Source organism: Apteryx mantelli, chromosome 33 (assembly GCF_036417845.1).
Source record: "Apteryx mantelli isolate bAptMan1 chromosome 33, bAptMan1.hap1, whole genome shotgun sequence".
Taxonomy (NCBI): Eukaryota; Metazoa; Chordata; class Aves; order Apterygiformes; family Apterygidae; genus Apteryx; species Apteryx mantelli.
In genome coordinates this window covers 1133159-1139746 of record NC_090010.1, presented here as the reverse complement: position 1 = coordinate 1139746, position 6588 = coordinate 1133159, and positions in this window count along the sequence as shown.

The window sequence follows — 6588 nt, the reverse complement described above, 5'->3', positions numbered from 1 at the left end:
CGAGCGGGCTGGGACCGGGAGCGGGGCCCGGAGCGGGGCCGGGGCGCCGCGCACCCCGCCCGCACCGCTGCCCCCGGGGTCCCCGGCCGGCCCGGGACTGCCCGGCCGGACCCTCGTCCCCGCCATTCCCGGCCGGCCCGGGAGTGATCGGCCGGACCCGTGCTCCGGGACCCCTGCGACCCCCGGTTGGTGCAGGAGTGCCTGGCTGGACCCTTGTCCCCATGACCCCCACGACCTCCGGCTGGCCCGGGAGTGCCTGGCCAGACCCCCGCTCCAGGACCCCCGCGACTCCTGAACAGCCCGGGAGTGCCTGGCCAGACCCTTCACCCTCAGGATCGGGGCATCCCATGGACCTCCGTCCCCTAACCCTCCGGGAGTGCCCAGGTGGACTTCAACCCCCGGGAACCCCCTGCCGTGCTCAGCCCAGCCTAGGACTACCCAGCTGGACCCCACACCCTGGAGGTCAGGGTGTCCTGGGGACCCCCTGTCCTGTCGGGGTCTCCTGGCCATGTGCGCCCAGCCTGTACCCCCACCCACAGGATCCCATCCTATCCTGCCTGGCCTGGGAGTGCCCAGCCAGACCCTGCAGCCCTGGGACACCTTGTCCTATTGGGGATCCCCGGCTCTGCCCTTCCCAGGAGCACCCAGCTCAGCCCTCAGCCCTTGACCAGGTGCCCTGACTGTCCTGGGAACACCCAACCTGGGCCCCAACCCCCTGCACAGCCTGGCCCAGCCCAGAAGTGCCCAACCAGACCCCGCACCCCAGGGATCAGGGTGCCTTAGGGACTCCCTCTTCTCCTAGGGACCTCCCACCCCAACCGTCCTGGGAGCACCCAGTGCAGACCCCCACACCTGGTAAGCCTGGCCCAACCAGGGAGTGCCCAGCCAGACCCTGTGCCCTGGGGATCAGGGTGCCCCAGGACCCCCTGCCCTTCTGGGGACCCACTGCTCTGCCCAAACAGCACCCTGAGTCCCAGGGACTCCTGGGGACCACCTGGCCTCTCTGGGTCCCTACGCACCCCACTCGGACCCTGAGCCTTGAGGATGGGGGTGCCCCAGGACACCTTGCCCTTTTGGGGTCCCCTGGTCCTTTTCAGGCCTGGGGCTTTTGGGTAAAAAGAAAGGGGTTTCTGCCAAAATGAACTTTCACTTCTGAAAGCAACTCTGTTTTTACACAAAAAATAACTGATTTTTAACTATGCATTTAAACACCGCCCCCCACACTCCAGCCAGCAAAGTGATGGGAAATGTCAGCTAAATGTGAGCAGTTTGGTTATGTGTCCTTGACCCACTCCTGCTGGTGCTTTGCTTTCTATCAGTCACCCCAGGAACTTCAGGGGACAGGCCAGGGTCCTCAAGGGGAAGTGGAGCGCAGAGTGACCCAACTGCCCAGAGACACCCAGGACTGTCACTAGTTCCCCAGGCCACCTCATCAGGGGCCTTGGGAGATAGGATCAGTCCCAGGCTCTCTGCATGGCCTTGGGCAAATCCTTGAGCAGCCTTGTAAGACCGGGACAGCAATCCTTCCTCCCACGGTCTGCTTCGCCTACAGGCACTGTGAGTTCTCAGAGACAGAAAGAGGCGTTTCACCGTCTGTACAGCATTAGACCTTGAGGCCTCAGTTGTCACTGCAGCCTCTGTGCTCTGCTGCAGCAGAGGATCATAACAAACACCCACACGCAATTACATCCTTTAAGCATCTCGCCCCGAGATCTGTCACCACTTACACCATGCCCGGAGTCCGCTCTGTTGTGCAGTTATTTTGTCCAGGATCTCTGAGTGAAAACCACGGGGCTGCTGCACAACCGTCCTCTTTGCAAAGCCCTCCCAGGAGTTTAACTAAAGGGGACTAGCCGCTTCAAGGACTCCCAGATCACTTTGCCAGTAACTCAGTATGGCAGGGTGCAGCCTGGTCTGAGTGGGTCCTGGCTGGGCAGGGAGAGATGGAGCAACACAGGGACTGGATGAGGCCTGCCAGACAGGCGCTGCCTGGAAAACACTTCAATGACTAAGTGGCATTTAAAATGTGAGGTGGAAGTGGGGCAGCTCCCCCATCTCCTAGTTCTGCTGGTTCAGTTTCCCAGCTGAGACCCCACAGAGCAAATGTGGGTTGGACAGAGGCAGCAGGACTTGGGGAGCTGGGACACTGTAGAAAAGGCCACAAAAGTTCCTGCTTGCTAATTCTTTCTTCTACAGCAAAAGATGCATCTTCTGCACCTCTGTTGCTTTTGGAGCCTGGCATGCGTGCACTGTGGTCTGCACACACAGATCATGCCCTGGAGGTGCAGACCATCTCTGACCCACTGTATTTTTCCCACGTGGCGTTTTCTGTATTTGCAGCACTAACAATGTTACCAGCCACAACAAATACTCCAGTCTCGCAGGAAACCATCCATGACAAAAACCTCTTCCCCACTCAGTCCTGGATCCAGACCTGAGAGAGAGGGTGAGTTTGTCCTGAGCTGGGATAGACAAAGTGGAGGTGGGGATGCCTGAAGCAGAGAAAACCATCTTGCTAATGGAGATGAGGAGAAAGAGAACGAAGCAGGATATGGTGAATATCTTTGCCAGAAGCCAGAAGTGGGATTGGGAGCCAGCACAACGCTTCAGCAGGGCAAAGGGAGAGAGCCTCACAGTTTTGATGCTGGCTGAGGATATGGGCTTTGCTCCTGGCCCTGCCGCAGCCTCTCCAAGGACCTCGGCAACTGCCTGCATCTCTCTGGGTCTCAGGTCCCAGTTGTAAGAAGGGGTTTTGTAACCTGTAGTGGAGAAGACTCCTCCGGGGATGCTTGTGAAACCTTGGGAAGGCAATCAAGAGGCATTTGAACATCCTATGGCTTGAGAATGGGATTCTCGCTCAGCCTGCTTCGATGTAATTTAGCAGTGAGCGTTGTTATTCAAATGGCTGTGGTACCTGCCGGGAACCGTGAGGGCAAAGGATCATCCCCTGAACGGGGAATTGCTGCTGTCATGAGACAAAAACAAAACCTGGGGCCGCAGGCAATGATGGTGGTACAGAGTCTACCCCAAAATGCTGCCGGCAGGGCTGTGCTGGCAGCCTGCTGGCCCGGCAGCTTGTCCCAGCTCCATGCCTCTGAGCTGCATGTGCATCTCCCCTTTCCATCTGTGCATCTCTCGGGTCTGCGTGCGTCTCTCCTCTGTCCATGTGTCCCTCTCCCCTGTCTGCACGTGCATCTCCCTGTCTGTCTGTGCAGCACTGAGGGCTCAGGGAGTCTCTGAAGCTGTCGCTATTCATGCATCCGTCTGCTCTGTGTGGCACTGGGTGTGCAACAAGCACAGACACTACACTAAATTCAACTGGCCTCACAGGGTGGCATTTTGCAGACCCTCCCAGCCCCTGAGGCCCTGGCCCATTATAAAGGAAACCTCCCTGGTGATGACCTACTCCTTCTGCTTCAGCCTAAAGGAGGGTGGTGGAAGGACAATTTGGTGTGGACAGACACAGCTCGGGGTGGGTTCCTGGGTTCAGGGAACCTTTCTCTTGGTCTGCTGCGTGTTGCTGTCTAGCAAACACTGTCTGCAGCCAAGCCAGCAATGACTCTCGTGAGCGGAGGCAGTAACGGAGCTCTTCTGCTCTCAGGGAGCTGCTGCTGTGGTTGAAATGTTCACATTCACAGGGCAGCAGGCCAGGACATGGCCTCGCCGCTGCTCGGAGGGAGGATGCTGGCTCGGCTGCTGCAGGGAGGAACCCTTTGGAAAGTTCCTCAGTCTAATGGAAAGTGCTCTTGGCTGCATCGCACTTTGCACATCAAGGATCCGCTCACCTTTGACAGGCCCCTGGGTCTCTGCTGACATGTGTGAGAGATCTCTGCGTTGCTCAGACATGCCCCCATGCAAATTAGAGAAAATTAAATACAGGTAGCAAAGGAGGAAGAGGTCTGAGGAAAGCAGGCGGCTGGGCCAGGGCTTGGAGAAGTGTTTCCTCTTGAGGGCTCCACCCAAACGGCTGCGTGAGGATGTAACATGCCAAAGATGTGATACCTGCCTTGGCCCCACCAAGGACTCCAGGCAATCCCTCCCGCTCTTCCTGCATCTTGGCTGCAGTGCTGAGCTTGTTCATGGCTGATGCTTCCACCTTCCCATCCTGGCTCAAGTTAGACCCAGCAATCAAGAAAGTCTGGCCACATCTCCAGGATAGCTTTCCCTATCCACTTACCACCCTCTCCTCGCTTCCTCCCACCCTGCATTCCTGAGAACTACTCCCAAGAACAGGCCCAAGAGCAGCGTAGTTTAGAAAACTTTCCAAGGTCATAGCTGGTGCAGCTGTGCTGGCAGGGAAACGCGCAGGACAGAGCAGCTTCGCCTTGTTCTCCCGTGTGGGGAAGCAGTCTGAAGTGTGGGGAAAGAGGGCAGCAGTCCTCAATGCGGACCTTGCAGCCATGACCCAGTTGGATTCCAGCTTGGGAAATGCAAGGCGCTTTATAGACACTGCAAAATGTGCCTGTAAACAGCCCCGTGGGAGCTGCAGGCTGCTTAGATCACCACTGTCAGTCCAAAGCCTTTGGGAAATCTTGCTGTTGGCACCCGACTAAGAGCCGGTGCTTAGTAAAAAGCATGCAGCGTCTCCATGCAGTAGCAGCTCCCCATCTTCCTTGGGGTGAACGTTATCCTGGACCTCTGCATGCAGGACAGCTCTGGAAAGACTGAACTGAAACCATCTAGGCCAGTGCCTCGTCTTTGCTGGGCCAGTAATAGGCACTTTAGAGAAGGGATGTGAAACCATCATACAACAATACTCTCGCTGGACCCAGCGATGTGCGGCATAGAGCTATTGCTGATCTCTTAGGGATGTCTCTCATCTGATAGCTGCAGAGACACGACGGCTCAACGGGTTGGTGGAGAGCAGCAGTGGCCAGCATGTGATCCATCTCATCCTCTGCCGGCCATGTAGACATCCAACCTTTTGCATTCAGCAAATAGATGCTACTGCATCTATTAACTTTCCCTGCAGCTTTTCCAGTTGCAAATGAAGCTCAGGAATGCCTGAATATTGCTGCTGTGTAGCAATCGCTTGCCCTGCCGGCATGCAGGGGTCACCAGCTCGGGCCGTAGGGACACGTTTCTAACAGGCTGCACCAGCTGCCCAAGTCTAGTTAGCTCATAGCAGACAGTGCTCCTGTGCTGCCATAAAATGCAAACAGAACAGCTCTGCTTTATCTAACCCTTTATCACTGTATTTAACTTGCTCATTTTATCAGCACTTGAATAATAATTAATCTCCTGGAACAGTCAGGTCTGGCCCCATGTTAATGTGCCTTTTGCAAAGAGCATTTTAGACTTTCTGGGACTGTGCTGGAGCTGGGTGACTTTGCAAAGTGAACGATTTCTGCTGTCAAGCTGCGTCCCAGATCTTTCCCAGTGAAACTGGTGGTGCTGGTGTTCGTGCAAACGTCTGTTTTACCCCTCAAATCTTATCAGTGCTAGGCTCAAACCTTCCGTGACATGGGCTGGGAGTGATATATAGCCAATAACAAAATCCCGAGGGCTTTGAGCTACATATTTCAGGACTCAGGCAACTCAAACGGAGGGCTATACCTCCCAAGTTTTGGCAAAAAATAAATTCCCTTTTTTTATGTGTAGTTCTGGCCACAAATGACTTATTGTTGCTTTGTCACCTCCATTCTCTCTGTGATTTACTGTTGTGTGGCTGTGCCCCCAGTGTGGGTATCACAGCCCTCGTGGGCAGACAGGGTCCCCCTCGGCAATGCTGGAGCAAAGGGCTCGCTGCCGCCTGGCGTTTTCCCTTTGTTCGTCAGCACAAATCAGTAATCTCAGGGAGGCTCTGAAATGCACCCTGCTGCCCCAGATCACTAAGGGACCGCAGGGGTGGCTAATCAGAGCCAAGTGTCCAGCAAGACGTGCCTGTTCCCTGGGAGATGATAAATTCCCTGTGGCCTCAGAGCTGTGGCTGGCGCTCCTGGTCGGGATTTCTACAATAAACCATATCAGCAGGAATGGGAAACCCTTCCCGGCTGGTTCCCAGTGCCTGTAAATCATGGCAGGGCCTTCGAGGCAACAGGCAGTAGCTACAGGGCTGGCGCTTGTTCCCCTGGGCTCACCGTGGCCCCGGTTACCCACCTCCCCTGGGTGCACCACAAGGGCTGACTTCGTCTCGGTGGTGGAGACCACAGCAGGGTCAGGGGCAGAGAAGTTGTATTTTGCAGTCGTTTCCCTGGTTGGAGTTACAAGCCCATAGGCATTCGCGGGGCTGGTGCCCAGGCATTGCCTAGAGCTCAAAACTTTAAATAACTGAACATAAATAAAGACGCTAGCAGAAATAGTCTATCCCCAAGCGATGCTGAGGACTGGGAGGATGGGGCCAGGCTGGGCTAAAGCAACGGGCAGGAGGTGAAATCTGAGGGTGCCACTATGGGGCTGGGGTGATGTTCTGCTGAGGGTAAGGACTGGGGAGCTCAGCTTGTCCCCCTGTCCACATCAAGCCCCTGGCCGTGCCTGTGCCGTGGGTCTCCTGCTCCTGCCACCTCCACGTGTTGCCTCTGGGCGTATGGCAGCGGGTGGTGACCGCTGGCTTGCTCCAGCTTCCTTGGCAAGTGGAGAGATGACACG